The following is an 18251-nucleotide window of genomic DNA, read 5'->3' on the forward strand; positions in this document are numbered from 1 at the left end:
ACAGACATCACTGATGGGCACTGACTGGCACTGTTAGGCGGCACTGACAGGCGCTGATAGGTGGCAATGACAGGTGACACTGATTGGCAGCACTCATAGACGGCACTGACTGACACGGATAGTTGGCACTGAAAGGCAGCTCAAATGGACACTAATATGTGGCATTGATGTGCACTGGTAGGCACTGATATGATTAATGTGCACTGATGGGCACTGACAGGTGGCATTGATGGGCACTGACAGGTGACACTGGTAGGGCTACACTGAGTAGCTGTCCCCTCTGAGGAATGCCGATTACCAGCTCTCCTTATTTACATGCAATCAGCTGTGATTGAACACAAAGTCATTGTCTCTTTCCGCTGATCGGTGATCCGCTGTGTCCCTGGGACACAGCGCACCACCAATCACCATGCTGCGCGCCCCCGGGGCGCGCTCGTACAGTTAGAGTGGGAGGACATCATATGATGTCAGGCAGCCAAACACCCTCAGTGAGATATTGTGGTACCCACGGGTGTTCAGCTGCCTACCCCACTCTGTTCCCGGATACCCGAACCTTGAGGTATTGTACACTGGGCACTACCCTACCCGGACTTGCCGATACATTGCGCTGTGTGTTGTCTAATATCTGAGCAGTCCCTCACACGGAGCATCCCTCCTCTCCCGCCTGACAGCCGCCACCACTCCGCTCAGCCCGGGAGGGAGACCGAGCGGGGAGGCTGGAGAGTCAGAGCAGGCCCGGAACTGGAGAGCAGCATGGGCAGGTTGCTGGATGTTTGGTGTGTGATGTATGTACTCTTCTTGGCTCCATATAACTTTAGGATATCTGTTGGAACTCTTCTAGCAACAGTGGAACCAGATACAGCTGAGCAAGTTTGCTACTCAGAATTTTAATTTGGAGATGCATCTTTGATTGTTCTGGAAGTGAATTCTATTGAAGACCTGTTGCAGTATCAGCTGGATATATTACACTGCTTATGCTGGCCGACCCTTTGGGCGGTCAGAACTTCTGGTCAGAGGCCAATTTATTTGGGTGGAAGGTGACGGTCTTCTTACTGGACTTGAATTCTCTTTCTTATGCACCATTTTCTATTTATATATGGACTTTGCAGTCATCTGTGTGTAATTATTATTAATCTCTTGGATCTTCAATCCAATGTTCTATGTTCTATCCGCAGATGGCTTGGAGACAGTGGTAGAAGGGGAGGATCAGGGAAGACAGGATCAAAAAGCCTTTTTACACAATGCAGAGTATTAACCCCTTAGGTTCCACAGTGAGTACAACAAGCTTGCTTTACTGCATATACAGACTGATTTTACTGTTGTGGGTTTAGTAACAAACATGCATGCGTTGCAGCATGCTGTATTCCAGTGTAACTGAGCCCTTACCTTTGATCACCTCTGTTCTGTGTGGCCTCTGTCAGTGGACAAAAGCGGTATTTTCACGCAGGGTCATAGCCCATACCATTTAGTGTTGACAAGACAGAAAATAAATGCGCACATAGTGTGTAATAAATGTTACACAGACTTACTGTCTGCAAACCCTGACAGGCAAGAATATTTTAGAGTAGCTTGTATTCGAAAACACATTCTGTGAAACACAAAAAAATACCTTTAATATGCAAATAACATTTTTTTTCTATTGCAGCAGCATCTTTTATTCTTTTAGATATCCACAGTAGTTCATCATTTCTCCTGCTCGCTTCATTTGAAAGGTGAACTTTTTCTCTCTTACTATGGGCAGCTTCCACTAAAAATGAGTAGCAATGCTTTTTTTTTTTTTTCGCATGCAATAACCGCAGTTTTAAAGTTCCAGTAAGCAGTCTTCTCCCTTCTGTTTCCAGTAGACTAGTGATAAATTCACTTTCTAACATTCCAAGCTTACGCTGGTCCTTGACTTGTAGAGCCGCCCAGCTGGTTTCCCTCCTGCATACTTACGTCAAGGTTTCAGGAAAGCCTGGCAACAAATTATTACAGATAACTACAAATATGCTTTGTATGGAAAAAAAAGTCAAATTTACAGCAAGTGTAAAGCTGCCAAAGTCTAGCCTGCAGACAGTGATGGATGTCTCTATGCAGCATCAAGTCTGAATTTTCTGTTCCTTTGAAGCCACCTACGTTTTAGGAGTCCTGTACATACAATATTAGTGTCCTACATAAACAGGATTGTGCATTTTCATGGATGCATGTACAATTACCTACACAGAGCTTGGTGCAATTAGATGGAAATGTGAAAGTAACAAGCAGCAGTGAAGTTGCTTGGTTGAACAAACCAAAGGTTGCAGCCTGGGTGACGGAGCTGACAAAAATAATGAACGATTCATGGACAAAGTCAAAGCCAGACGTCACTAAGCAAAGAGGGTAGTCAGTTGAGTCATGCATCAATTAGAAAAGGCAATCAGAGATGGAGCAACAAGGAAAAACAGAGGAGGCACAAGGGCAACAGGGAAGCCTTACCATTCAGTCTCAGATCTAGTCTGCAGCATGAATTTCCCTTAAAGCAGAACCCCAGGCAAAAATGCCAAGGATAAAATTGAAAAGTAAATGAAAATATCAAAACTGGCTTTTGCTGCAATACACACCTTTAATTAAGAGATTTCACTTTCAGTACTTTTTGTTCTGCGGTTAGATCTGAATTTACTCATATCCTTGCAAAAAGGTGGATTAAAGCAGAAGTCTGGATTTTTTTCCCCATGTAGTGGGGCTGTGCCCGCACTACATGGGTTAACTGCTCATTTGTGTCTAAGGGTGAGGAAAATGAAGATATACTTACCTAATCCGTCGATCCTCCCAGTGCAAAATTGGTCCCTGTGATTCCTGCCCCCCCCGCGCAGTCTAGTGTTCTAGTGCGTTGGACTGTTCCTGGTGTCATCACACCCATAGACTGGGCTCTGGATGTAAGGATGGCAGGAACAGTCCACCTCTGGACGTGGGTGAGTACTGTTTTCTGGAGGATCCAAGGATCGGGTGAGTATAGGCTCTGCATTCACCCCTAGACAAAAGGAGCAGCTGCATGGGACAATTTATTTCTTTTCCTAGAGTTCTGCTTTAAATAATTAACAAATTCTAAAACATTTTTGTATAAATGATGTGTGTCTGAAATTAATTATATTGTATAATGATTTAGACAGATACTGTACAACCAAACCAGAATTATCTACAATACAGGCAAAATAGCGAAACTTTTTATAAAAAGAAGGAAAGGTGAACTTCTGACATTTTTAGTACACTATCCTTTCTGCATGATTTATCAAGCATAGTGTTTTATTTTAATAGTATACTGTTGGCTTAAAAGAGCTAATTGCAGCATTACCTGTTCCATTGTAATTTTAAAGGAAAATTCACCTTTCGTAACATGTAACATGTTACAAATGGACCAGCCCCTGCTTCTCCCTGCTCCCTGTTGTGACAACTAGCAGGGTATCTTCTCCTCCCCACTAGCTGTCACAATTTGAAAAAAATGAGACCATGCGGAGCTCCGCCGACACGGCAGCATCACTCACTTATGGTGTTCTGTGAATGAATGAACTACAAGTCCCGACAGCCTTTGCAGCTGTTAGCTTTTAGTTCTCAATGAACTACCAGGGCAAGCATATATACTAACAGGTCTGCAGGAGACCTGCATGGCTACAATGATCTGCTGATTGCTGGTGCAATGCTCTAGAGGCTCCAGGAACAAATATATGCATTTATTATTTTTTGGTAAAAAGGTGAACTTATCCTTTAAAGTGGTTGTAAAGTTTTTTTTCTAAAATAACAAACATGTTATACTTACATGGTATTGCACAGAGCAGCCCGAAACCTCCTCATTTGGGGTTCCCCGCCGGCACTCTTGGCTCCTTCTCTTTTTTGTGTCCCCCCCATAGCAAGCCGCTTGCTATGGGGTCACACCTTTGGCCAATAAAGAAAGCTCAAGTAAAATAATAAAAATCAAACCCAATACAGGTGCAGACCCTGGCTCGCCACCATGTACATATGGAAAAGAAGAAGGGTTTGGCCGCACACCGGAGGTATGATGGAAAAATGAAAGGACACAAATGGCACCAGGACAATGCTAGCTGTTAACGCGTTTTACATGGTCACTTGCTTAGTCACACCTGCAGGCTGGATCCCGAGTAGGGCTGTTTGTGTCTATTGACACACACAGCACAGCTCAGCCCTGCCCCCCTGCTGATTGGTTTGATTGACAGCAGCAGGAGCCAATGACTCCTGCTACTGCTTCTATGAGCAGAGAGAGGGGAGAAAGCCACCGCAAAAGGGCACAGTGCTAGATCAAGATAGGACTCAGTTAACTAAAAAGGGGGTGAGGGGTTAATACAAATACTGAGACTTTTTTTATCTTGATGCAGGGAATGCATTAGGGTAAACAACATCTAGCCTTTACATCCACTTTAAATGTATTTCCTTTTCTTTTTAAAATAATCAGATTCTAAATATCACAACATTAAAAAAATGATGAGCCCTCTATTTGCAAAACTGTGGATATTTTAATGCTCTATCACATGATTTTTTAAAATGTGATTTAAAGTATTATCTTAGCACTAAGATAAATGAAAGGTAATTTTCATTTTTCAGCTTTTTCTAGAAGTTGAGTAACCTTAGCAATTCAGGAGAATGTACCCTGCAGCTATGTGGTCAAAATACAGTTGCTATAAAAGTTTTTTCAATCCTTTGGAATCTTCTAAATAGCTGCATGAATGGCTCTTAAAATGTTATCTTGCAGGGGCGGACTGAAAACTCATGGGGCCCCCGGGCAATAGGGGATCATGAGCTGTAAGCCATAATCATCACAATTATGACAAATCACAGCTTGAACTATCTTGCTTTGCATGTAATGAGTCTATCTCATATATTAGTTTCACCTTTTAAGTTGCATTACTGAAATAATGAACTTTTGCACGATATTCTAATTTTTCGAGTTTCACCTGTATATACAATGCTGTGAAAAATTGCATATTTGTCACACTTAAATGATTCAAATCATGAAACAAATTTTAATGTTACACAAAGATAACCTGAGTAAATACTAAACGCACTTTTTAAATAAAGATTTAATTTACTAAGGGAAAAATCCTTGTCCGGCCATCAGTTTGTGAATTCAAACACAAGTGCATTTGGGTTATGCAGCAGGATAATGATCCAAAACCCACCAGCAAGTCCACCTCTGAATGGCTCAAAAAAAAAAAAAAATTAAGGTTTTGGAGTGGCCTAGTCAAAGTCTGGACTTAAATCTAATTGAGATGCTGTGGCATGACCTTAAACAGGCCATTCAAGCTCGAAAACCCTCCAATATGGCTGAATTAACACAATTCAACAAACAACAAAGAGTGGGCCAAAATTCCTCCACAGCAATGTGAAAGACCTATTGCCAGAAATCATAAAAGCCTGATTGCAGTTGTTAATGCCAAGGGTGGCAGAACCAGTTATTAGGTTTAGGGGGAAATTACTTTTTCAAATAGGGCCAAGCAGGTTTGGACAGCTTTTTTTCCCTTAATGAATGAAATCATCATTTAAAAACTGCAATTTATTTTTACTCGAGTTATCTTTGTGTAGTATTAAAATTTGTTTGATGATCTGAATCATTTTGGTGTGACAGATATGGAAAAAAAAAACCAGGAAGGGGGCAAATACATTTTCACAGCACTGTAAACAAATAAATAAATAATAATAAAAAAAAAAAAATATATATATATATATATATTTTTTTTTTTTTTTTGCTGAACTCAAAGAATCCAATGTATGTACTATATGTGCATCTAAGACTTAATCATTTTATTGTTGCTTTGATTTTCTTTAAACTTTGTAATAATTTTCGGTTAGGTGATAATGTGTAGAAAGCTCCCTTTACCCTGTCCACTAGCTCTTCCCTCAGCAGAGTGGATATGTGGTGAAGATAGGTAGGTTTATTCAGTGTCTGTACATAATCACTGTGCTAAACAGACTTCAACTCCCACAACAGCTTTCACGTAATACGAATTGGGGCTCATTCACCAAAACTGGAGAGTGCAAAATCTGGTGCAGCTCTGCATAGAAACCAATCAGCTTCCAGGTTTTATTGTCAAAGCTTTATTGAACAAGCTGAAGTTAGAAGCTGATTGGCTATCATGCACAGCTGCACCAGATTTTGCACTCTCCAGTTTTTGTAAATCAACCCCATTGTGTCAATGAGTGTTTTCAGTGGAGGTACCTGGGAGGCTGTGATCAGCACTGCACTGTTAGGGCTCGTTCACACTTGACTTATTTCTAACTCTTGCCAAACGCCCCTATAGCAATTGACAGGCGTTAGGCGTCTGGGAAGCATTTTTAATGCTCTCCAAACGCCCTATGCGCATTGTTGAGGCATTTGATAGGCGTTTGCCAAGTGTTAAAACCGCACCACAAATGCATATAATGAAGTTTAATGTTATTAACGCTCCGCAAGTGCCTAGCAAATGCCCCTGCAAATGCCTGCCAGGTGTTTGAGGATCATCACCATAGACTTGAATGGGAAGCTTCAACTCCTCCTGGCTCAACATGAGGCGTCAGTTTTGCCGTGATGCGACGCTAACGCTTCAGTGTGAACAGCACTGTGTGCTGCCATGTGCAGAATTTTCATAGGTGTTTGAGAAGCGTTAAAAACACTTCCCAAACACCTGTCTGACGCCTGCTGAAAAAGCTAGTGTGATGAAAAGCTGCCCTGATTTAAGATGAGGTAGGATAATATTGCTGCCCTATCACAGAAACTAGGAAACTCTGCACCGGATTATCGGGATCAACAAGTACATTTTTGATTTTTCAAGGGCCAAGGAACACAATACAACAACACTTTTGTTGTACAGCTGTACAACATCTTTTTTTTTATAGTTGACTATCGTTCTGCTTACTACTAGTCATACCTGCACATTTCATTGGTTTGCTACAAGTAAGCATCCACTATGAAAAATAATTAATTGGAAGAAGCTTTTCCTTAGTGAAAATCTCTGAAAACATACAACAAACTCCTTTTTAAATTCTCCTATTTTACTTTTCAAAATCAATCTCGGCCTAAGTAATTACAGTATGCAGTTAACAATTATGTTAGTTTTTCTTACTTGGCATGTCTAGAAAAACACATAAAATGGGATTAGTTTATGTCTTTTTTTTTTTTTTTTTGCTCTAATGATAGAAAATTCAACTGATTTGAGTAATATTCTTGGGTATACCATAATGCAAAAGGACTGTATATGCTCAATCATGAAAAAAGAAACCACAAGATATTAAAATATTAATAAACATGCCAAATAATATAATTACATTTTTGGTCACCTTTTTTTTTGCTCATCGGTACCAGTCAAAGTAACCTCTAAAGTACAGTGAACATATAAGATTTGACATCACCTAAATTCACCCAGGCACATCATATGACGTTATTCTAATTATAGCACCTTTGACATATTTGAACAATAAAAGCATAATGTGTATGCCACAAACATTTACATCATAAAGTCCTGGACCACCATGATATTACAAATGCATTATTCTTCAAAAGTATTCTTTTGTCAGCGTGAATTGCAGAAATAAGAATACTGAAACAGTTCTGTAAATATGTCATAAAAGACTATACGCAGCAAGAACCAAACATTAAGAAGCACTAGCATTCTCATTTTTATATCATAAGGATTCATAAATATACTCAAGGGCTTTAAGTTTGAAAAAAGTGCTAACCCACAAAAAAAAGCAGAAAATGCACCATAACAATGTGTTTATTATGTGCAGTAAAATCTGCTACCTAACACATGAGATCCACATAAACTTAATTTACAAACATATTATATTGTAAATTAGAATGTATCAAGCCTTTGGATTATACACATTTTTTTCTTTTGTGATACTGGTTTATACTACCCAACCAGTTTGTTAAAATAAAATGTAAAAAAAAAAAAGATTTAAAGTGACCCTTGAAAGTACATTATTAATTACAGCCTAATATTGAATGATTGGTAGAAATTCTATGGTTTAGGGAGCCTTCACCTGTAGGCAAACTGGTCTCAGCCACGGGCTCATACATAGTTGCATCATTTTACAGCTTTTTTTCAGCTTCTGCATAACTCAAAATATCAATATTCATAATTTAAGCATCCAGAGAAGAAGCATCACATTAGATGTGATATTCCCAGCCCATTATTTAGGCTGACTCAGGCTTTCCTTTGCCATCATAAAGGCTTAAAAAGACACTTCTTAATGCAGGCCATACATGGATCAAATTCTGAACGAATTTACTTTAGAAAATCAGAAACAATTGAGTACTGTCCGTGATACTTTTTTTATTTGCACTAACATACAATTTTGAGGACAAGCTTTCGGGGAGTGTCCCCTTCTTCAAGGTCCAATCAGAATTTTTGTGCATTTTGTAACCCGATGGTGCCATAATTGATTTCGAAATTCAACCAACCAAGCCTTCAATTTCACATGTTGCTACAGAAAAGAATTTTCATGGCCAAGAATTTTATTTCCTTTCCAGGTCACAGCTCACGCTCATTTCTTTTTCAATTATATTTCTTGTGCGATTCTCCCATCATTGATCAGAAATTCGTTAGTTTTTCAAAAAATTTCCAACATGCCCGATCACTCAAATTCAATGGTCGCATAAAAATCCGCCGTTTCTGTGGCCCACTAATGGTGCAAAATTCTAATGAAAATTCTTAGAAAAGATTTTCAAAAAACAATTCTTTCGGAATTTGACCCGTGTATGGCTGGTTTAAAGGTATGTACTGTAGGCATTGACGAAGTTTAAAAAGCCTTTTTAAATTTTTTTAACCAGTTTTTAAACACTTCGTCCCTCCGGAAGGACACCATATGGTGTCCTTCCCGGAACGCGCATTGCGCATGCCCACTGTGGCGAGATCTGTCACCGGCGGTGTACCTCAGACACGGCCGATGACAGATCTGTGTACCGACCCCATTGCCGGTACCATGTAACTTGCTGTGACCAATCACAGCAGGTCACATGACAGTTGTATACAATGGATGGCTTCCTTTCATGCCATCCATTGTATACAAGTGTGTCTAGCTGCGAATGGTCACAGCGATCACATGCACAGGCTGGGCCAATTGCAGCCCATCTGTGTCATGTGATTAGCTGTGGCCAATCACAGCTAATCACAAAAAAAACCTGAATGAATCGATTTCATTCAGTTAAATGCTTGCTTATAGCAAAGAAATTCTTTGCTATAATCAAATTGTGTAAAAAAAAATACTGATCACTTCCCCAAAGTAGTACAATGTTACTATGGTAACATTACACTACTTTGGTCATAGTGCAATATAAAAAATTCTTTTTTTAATTTCCTGAAAAATTATGACAAAAAAATTACAACTTCAAAAAACTCGCCAAGCCTCTTATGAAATACGTTGGGCTGTCTACTTGCAAAAAGGGGTCATTTGGGGGATATCTGTACTGTTCTGACATTTTTGGACCACAAGAAATTAGATTGGCTGTCAGTACTTCAGGATTGATCAATGTTCAGATCTATACCATAGATTGTGAACTCTATAACTTTCCTACAGACTAAATAATAAATACTGATTTGGGTTATTTTCACCAAAGAAATGTAGCAGAATACATTTTGGTCTAAATTTATGAAGAACAATTATTTGCAAACTTTTATAACAGAGACAAAGAAAAACCCCAGCGGTGATTAAATACCACCAAAAGAAAGCTCTAGTTGTGTGAAGAAAATGATACAATTTTAGTTTGGGTACAATGTTGTATGACTGCGCAATTGTCATTCAAAGTGTGAGAGCGCTGAAACCTGAAAATCTAATTTCTTGAGGTCCAAGAATGTCAGAACAGATATCCCCCAAATTACCCCTTTTTGCAAAGTAGACAGTCCGACGTACTTCATAAGAGGCATGGCGAGTTTTTTGAAGTTGTAATTTTTTTGTCATAATTTTCAGAAAATGAAGAAATTAAAAAAATGATTTTCACTATTTTTTTTTTACATACTGTCACCAGTGCAGTACAGTTCATCATATAACTGGTGTGGCGGTGATCAGGGACACTGACTGGTAATAGTATGAAATTTTTTTTTTTTATAATTTTGTAAATTTTTTTTACATTTTTTAATTATTTTTAATTTTTTATTGCATTTTTTTCTCTTTTTTAAGATTTTTTTTTCATATTTCACTATGACCAAAGTAGTATAATGTTACCATAGTAACATTGTACTACTTTGGGGAAGTGATCAATTTTTTTTTTTTTTTACACAATTTGCTTATAGCAAAGAATTACTTTGCTAGAAGCAAGCATTTACCTGAATGAAATCGATTCATTCAGGGTTTTTTTTTTGTGATTAGCTGTGATTAGCCCAGCTTGTGCATGTGATCGCTGTGGCCACAGCTAGACACACTTGTATACAATTGATGGCATGAAAGGAAGCCATCCGTTGTATACAACTGTCATGTGACCTGCTGTGATTGGTCACAGCAGGTCACATCGTACTGGCAATGGGGCCGGTACACAGATCTGTCCGAGATACACGGCTGGTGACAGATCGTGCCGCAGCGCGGCCCTCTGGGCATGCACAATGCACCCTCCTGAAAGGACGCCGTATGGCGTCCACCAGGAGGGACGAGCTGTTCACCTGGCTATAGGTTGGGCAGCAACGGGTTAAATCTGCAACCATTTTTTACAGGCTTTGTTCACACAGAGGTTCCTGAAGGACAGAGTGCAGTGCAGGGAAAAAGTTTTGGGCATAGGTGTTCTGCCCAAGGTCTTTAGATGAAGTATTTAACCAGTTAATAAATAAGCAATGTATTGAAATGTACTTTATTTCTTTATGACCACCACCTATTCATAGGTGCGCACAGCCTATGGCATTAGGGTGTGCACCCTAAAGCTCAAACACATGTGTGTGTCTACATACAGTATATATGGCCCCAGCACAATTATCTCTGTGCCACCACAGTGAAAGAAGTACGCGATCAGTTCCCTTTTGGTAGAGCCAGTTAGAGGGAGATCTTTCCCATCTTCCCACCGGCACACCGAGAGCTAATGCAAATGCATATGGGGTGATTAAGGTGTGCCCAGGCACTGCTGGCACACCATGTGCGTAAGCCTTTGCACCTAATATTGAGTAAGCCCATCTTTTGGACTTACTCAAACAGCCCTAACTCATTGAGACATGGGTGCCACTGGAACTCTGGAGGAATGTTACCAGATATGGCACCACACCGTCATTAGCAGATCCTTTAAGTCCTGTAAGTTGTGAGGTGGTGCCTCCATGGACTGGACATGTTTTTATAGCACATTTCACAAATGCTTGATTGCACTGAAAGCTGGAGAATTTGGAGGCCAAACCAACACCTCAGGTTCATTTCTTTCTCAAACCATTGTTGAACAATTTTGCAGTGTGGCAGGGCAAATTATCCTGATGAAAGAGGCCACTGTCATCAGGGAGTAACACTATGAAGGGTTGTTCTTGGTCAGCAACAATGTTTATGTAGGTAGTACATGTCAAAATAACATCCACATAAATGGTAGGACCCAAGGTTTCCCAGCAGAACATTGCTCAAAGCATCTCACTGCTTCCGTTTGCCTTCTTCCCATACTGCATTCTGGTGCCATCTCTACCCCAAAGTAAGCAATGTACATGCACCTGGCCATTTATTTATTTATTTCAGGTACTTATATAGCGCTGTCAATTTTACACAGCGCTTTACATATATATTGTACATTCACATCAGTCCCTAGCCCTCAAGGGGTGTACAATCTGAGGTCCCTAACTTACATTCATACACATACTAGGGCCAATTTAGACAAGAGCCAATTAACCTACCAGCATGTCTTTGGAGTGTGGGAGGAAACCGAAGTACCCAGAGGAAACCCACGTAGGCACAGGGAGAACATGCAAACTCCAGACAGGAGGTGCCGTGGCTGGGATTCGAACCAATGACCCTAGTACTGCCAGGCAGAAGTGCTAACCATTTAGCCACTGTAAAAGAAAATGCGGCTCACCAGAACAGGCCACCTTCTTCCATTACTCTGTGATCCAGTTCTAATGCTTACATGCCCACTGTAGGCACTTTTGGCTGTGGACAGGGGTCAGCATGGGCACTCTGACTGATCTGTCTATACACAATAAACTGCAATGGCCATTTTATTCTTCTGGGACAACAAGTTTACTTGCTGCCTAATATATCCCGCTGACTGTCAGATGCCATTATAACAAGATAATCAACATTATTCACATAACCTGTCAGTGATGATACAGCTATGGATGATTGGTATATATATACCCCCACAGTTATTACCTTTTGTACCACCAGCCCCTACCTCTTAGATTGTAAGCTCCAAGGAGCAGGGCCCTCCTAACCCTCTTGTATTGAACTGTATTGTTGTTGTATTGTCTCCCGTTATATTGTAAAGCGCTGAGCAAACTGTTGGCGCTATATAAATCCTGTATAATAATAATAATAATAATTTTATATATATATATATATATATATGTATATAAAGCCCTGAAAAAAATAATAATAAATAAATATATATATATATATATATACACACACATATATATGTATATATATATTTATTTTTTTTCTTCAGGGCTTTATATATATATATATATATATATATGTATATACGGGCAGCACAGTGACTAAATGGTTAGCACTTCCTACTAGGGTTGTTGGTTCGAATCCCAGCCAGGTAGATCATTTACTACCACCCATATGGAAGAAAAATATATTTGAAAAATATTCTTCCCAAATATACTGACATATATATATATATATATATACATATATACTGTATGTTGAAACAATATATATATGCACCTCCTGCCTGGAGTTTGCATGTTCTCCCTGTGCCTGCGTGAGTTTCCTCCAGGTACTCCGGTTTCCTCCCACACTCCAAAGACATGCTGATAGGTTAATTGGATCCTGTCTAAATTGGCCTAATATGTGTATGTATGAATGTAAGTTAGGGACTTTAGATTGTACACCCCTTGAGGGTTAGGGACTGATGTGAATGTACAATATATATGTAAAGTGCTGCGTAAATTGACGGCGCTATATAAGTACCTGAAATAAATAAATAAAATAACAAGGTTCTCAGCTTCCTATGGTGTTGCATTGTCCATGTGACATGGAGAAGCTGAAAAATAAGCAGCCAGCAGCCTGTATTTTAACTTTTTTTTTTTCTGAGCTTTTGTAAAATTAGAATTCATTATATTCAAGGCCAGTATAGATGTGCTTGATAAAATGGTGGTTCAGCTTGAGTTCAGCCTAAAATGCAGTAGCGCTCAGCAAAGTACAACATACTTTGTAATACACTGAGGCACTTCTATGACTGTATGGTTAATGCTCCAGACAGTGAGTCATGTTTTAATGCAGTGAGGCCACACATGAAAGATCCTAGTCTCTCATTTCCTACTGATCTCACTCAGTATGAATTCGGCAGACTTGTGAATCAAGCTAAAAGCAGTTCCCATGTTCTTCTCTGCATACAGCAGCCAGCCTTTTTTTTCTCCATATTTTTCCCAATGTTGTCCAGAGACTGGAGAGGCTAGGCTTAGCCGATGTGTGGAATGCTGCTGTCTGTGTCTGTCTACCTTCCAGGAAACGAGGCTTAACTCTACAAGTACTAGGAAGGACTCTGCAGCTTCCGGAGCTGAACATTTCTTCACAAGTCTGACAAGAATGAAGCCTTGTGAAAACACATGCAAACCTCAATTTTTTTCTTCCAGGATAATTCCAATGTTAGCTCTAGTTTTTGTTGGGCCTACCTCCAGAGTATAGCAAACTATTCTGGGCTCAGATGCATGCTGTAAATCAGCCTTGGTTCACACATGTGCGGCCATGGGGGCTGCGTTTTGCACGGGCACAAGAGCCCATTCATGTGAATGGACTCCCGTGCCACGCAGGGAAGAAGTCCCTACACTTCTTCTGAAAACGCACTTCGGTTCCCAGTGTGGCTGCGATTTCCAGTGCGGGCGGCGTGCCATTAGAACTAATGGCACCCGCCCGCAGGTCCACATTCCTCTGTGCTGGTGGTGTGGCTGCATAGATTTTCGTATGGATCCGCAGTGGCACCACCCGCACAGATATGAACCAAGCCTCAAGCCCAGCTGAATATTGTTTTTTCACTCGTTATACAGTCAGGCTGCATAACAAATTTATTTTCTATCCCCGCTTCAGTTGATCCTGAATACTGCGGCCAGACTCATCCACCTTACTAACCGCTCCGTATCCGCCACCCCTATCTGCCAATCCCTCCACTGGCTTCCGATTGCCCAACGAATAAAATTCAAACTGCTAACATTGATGTACAAAGCTGTCCATAATACTACCCCAAACTACCTCACCGACCTGTTATCCAAATACCACCCTAAACGTACTCTCCACTCCTCACAAGACCTCCTTCTCTCTAGTTCCCTGGTCTCCTCCTCTCATGCCTGCCTCCAGGACTTCTCCAGGGCTTCCCCCATCCTCTGGAACTCCCTACCAACAATCCATCAGACTTTCACCTACTCTCCTCTCCTTTAGGTGCACCCTGAAAACCCACCTCTTCAGTGAATCCTACCCCGCCCTCAGCTAATTGCCGATCTCCTCCACTCTTCCTACCACTCTATCCCCCACAGCTATCCCTCCCGTACCACTATCCCCTATCTCCTAGATTGTAAGCTCCAAGGAGCAGGGCCCTCGAACCCCTCGTGTATCGCATTGTATTGTTATTTTACTGTCTCGTGTATTGTCTCCCATTGTAATGTAAAGCGCTGAGCGAACTGTTGGCACTATATAAATACTGTATAATATTAATAATAATAATTGTCCAATGGATAAAATTCAAAACACTAACAATAACGTATAAAGCCATTTATAACTCTGCCCCAAATTACATCACTGATCTTGTCTCTAAATATCACCCAAACTGTCCTCTCCGCTCCTCGCAAGACCTCCTGCTCTCTAGCTCCCTTGTCTCCTCCTCCCATGCTCGTCTCCAGGACTTCTCCAGAGCTTCCCCCATCCTCTGGAACTCTCTACCCCAATTTATCACTTCAGGGAAGTCTATCCTGCCATCAGCTAATACTGGAATCTTCTACTCTTCCAACCAGTCCATCCCCCACAGTTACTACTACCTTTTGTACCACTAGTCCCTCCCTCCTAGATTGTAAGCTCCAAGGAGCAGGGCCCTCCTATCCCTCTTGTATTGAACTGTATTGTTGCTGTATTGTCTCCCGTTATATTGTAAAGCGCTGAGCAAATTGTTGCCGCTATATAAATCCTGTATAATAATAATAATTTATTTATGGTACTTAAATAGCGCCATCAATTTACGCAGCATTTTACATATATATATATTGTACATTCACATCAGTGCCTAACCCTCAAGGGGCATACAATCTAATGTCCCTAACTCACATTCATACATACACATACTAGGGCCAATTTAGACAGGATCCAATTAACCTACCAGCATGTCTTTTTGAGTGTGGAAGGAAACCGGAGTACACAGAGGAAACCCACACAGGCAGAACATGCAAACTTCAGGTAGATGGTGCCGTGGCTGGGATTCAAACCAGCAATCCTAGTACTGTCAGGCGGAAGTGCTAACCATTTGGCCACTGTGCTGCCCAAACAACAAACAATTTGGCATATTTTTTTCTTATTAAGTGTTCATGTTTTATATAATGTTCCTTTATAAATTATGATTTCCTTTCTGTGGTGTCAGTGCACTATAGGAAATGCCCACATATTGCATACCTAAAAGATGCAGTGGGTGCAAATGTTCTTTGCTTCTGAAAGTTGCAATCATGATGTTAATCCCTTTTATGAACAGGCACTGCATTTATTTTCACTTACATCTCTAAGCATTCTGTCAAATCTTGTTTGAGTGTGTATTAATAAAATGATTATTTAAAGTGGACCTACTCTTCATCTGAGCACCACAAACCAAAAAATGCTATTTAATTCATTTTTAATATTCAAAGCAAACTCATCCATCTGTCCATGTCTTTATGCTTTATATTGCTGAGAAAACACCCCCTAGCATTTCTGGCCATGGCCACCTTGAGTCATGGGCAGATGATTCATGTAGCATTTACTTCCTGAAATCTGTCTGCCCTTATCTCAGGCATGCAGATAGGAGGGTGTGCTTAGCTGAAAAAAACCCTAATCCCCCCCTGAAGACTTCTGAGATGTATGACATCATATGCTATATGATATACTTTCCTACCTATTTGCTGATGGTAGCAGCATAAGAATTAAAAATAGTCAACGATCGTACAGGCACTGCCACATACCTGTAGGTCGGAACCTTCTTCTGGGTTTAGACACAGTGAGGTTTTGTCAGCAGATTTCAACCAATGAATCAGGACTGAGACCTGCTGATCGGCTGTGTTCAACCACAGCCCAGAGCCCTGTGTTGACAAACACACAGGGCTCTATACAGCAGGGAGAAGGAACAAACAGATCTTTAGTAAAATGCAGCACATACTACACATATTAACACTTGTTAGGCACACTGTTAACCCCTTGATAACCCCAAGATGATAACCCCTTCCCAGCAAGCATCATTAGCACAGGGACAGAGTATAGTATTATCACTGGTCACTGTATTAGTGTCTCTAGTATTGTCTGTCAGTTAGTGTCAGATTCCCCGCCGCACTATCACAGTGACACTATAGGGTGCTGATCACCACCATTACTAGCAAAAAAATAAATAAATGTAGCACTACCCTCTTGAGTGCCACTGAATTTGTTTTGAGTCCCCCTAATCTCTGCATGGCCAGGCAACAGGTATTTTCCACACTTGCAGACTTGGAGTCAGTAATACAGTCCTTGAGCTGTTTTTTTGTTGTTTTATTAAGGAGTAAACAACTTGAATGGGGTCTAGGGATATATGGGATGCCCGAGGAACTGCAAACTTGAGGACAACCTTGTTAGCAACAATATCGAGGTCCTCCTTTACAGTATCCTGCCTGTAGGTAGGCTCCGACTCCCTTGCTGCTCAGGCTCTTCCATATTTAAAGGTTGTCCTTGGTCACCACGCCCAGCCTCCTGCCTGGGCATTGGCTAAGGTCCCTCTAATATGCAGATCTGGGCCACCTCCCCTTCTCTGCCCCTCTTCCAGAAAGCTCTCTGAGGGTGGGTGACCTGTAGAGCCTCCCAGACTATCCTGAGGTGAACTCTGCAGGGGATCAAATAATTATTTTCTCTACTGTGTGTGTGTATGTGTATGTATATATATATATATATATATATATATATATATATATACACACAGTTGCAAGAAAAAGTATGTGAACCCCTTGGGATTACGTGGAGTTTTGCATGAATTGGGCATAAAATGTGCTCTGAACGTCATCTAAGTCAAAACAATAGAAGAACACAGTCTGCTGAACATAATACTACACAAACATTAGATGTTGCCATGGTTTAATTGCACATAACATGTAAACATTCACAGTGCAGGGAGGAAAAAGTATGTGAGGCCCTAGCTTAATGACTTGTCCCAGAGCTAATTGGAGCCAGGAGTGAGCCAACCTTGACTCTAATCAGTGTGATGATATTGGATGTGTTGCTGACAGCTGTCCTGCCCTTAAAAAACACACACCTGTTTTGGGTTTACTGGTTTCAAGAAGCACTGTCTGATGTGAACCATGCCTCGCAGAAAAGAGCTCTCAGAAGACCTACAATCAAGAATTGTTGACTTGCATGAAGGTGGAAAGGGTTACAAAAGTATCTCCAAAAGCCTTGATGTTCATGTGTCCACGGTAAGACAGACTGTCTACAAATGGAGAAAGTTTAGCACTGTTGCTACTCTCCCTAGGCGTGGTCGTCCTGTAAGAATGACTGCAAGAGCACAGCGCAGAATGCTGCATGAGGTAAAGAAGAATCCCAGAGCGTCAGCTAAAGACCTACAGAAATCTCTGGCACACGCTAACATTTTTGTTGACACATCTACAATAAGGAAAACATTAAACAAGAATGGAGTACATGGGAGGACACCACGGAGGAAGCCATTGCTGTCCAAAAAGAATATTACAGCACGTTTGAAGTTTGCAAAAGAGCACCTGGATGTTCCACAGCACTACTGGCAAAATATACTGTGGACAGATGAAACCAAGATTGAGTTGTTTGGGAAGAACACACAACACTATGTGTGGAGAAAAAGAGGCACAGAACACCAACATCAAAACCTCATCCCCACTGTAAAACATGGTGGAGGAAGCATCATGGTTTGGGGCTGCTTTGCTGCCTCAGGGCCTGGACGGATTGTTGTCATTGATGGG

The 18251-nt window shown here is 40.8% G+C and overlaps 1 protein-coding gene across 1 annotated transcript in view; it reads right to left on the bottom strand.

The window, feature by feature from the left end:
* RNF38 (ring finger protein 38) overlaps positions 1-18251 on the bottom strand; it is a 357368-nt gene that overhangs the window by 104481 nt on the left and 234636 nt on the right. The gene's annotated exons all lie outside the window — the stretch shown is intronic.

The sequence above is a fragment of the Staurois parvus genome, unplaced genomic scaffold (assembly GCF_062004578.1).
Source record: "Staurois parvus isolate SC_StPar_1 unplaced genomic scaffold, SC_StPar_1.0 ptg000096l, whole genome shotgun sequence".
Taxonomy (NCBI): Eukaryota; Metazoa; Chordata; class Amphibia; order Anura; family Ranidae; genus Staurois; species Staurois parvus.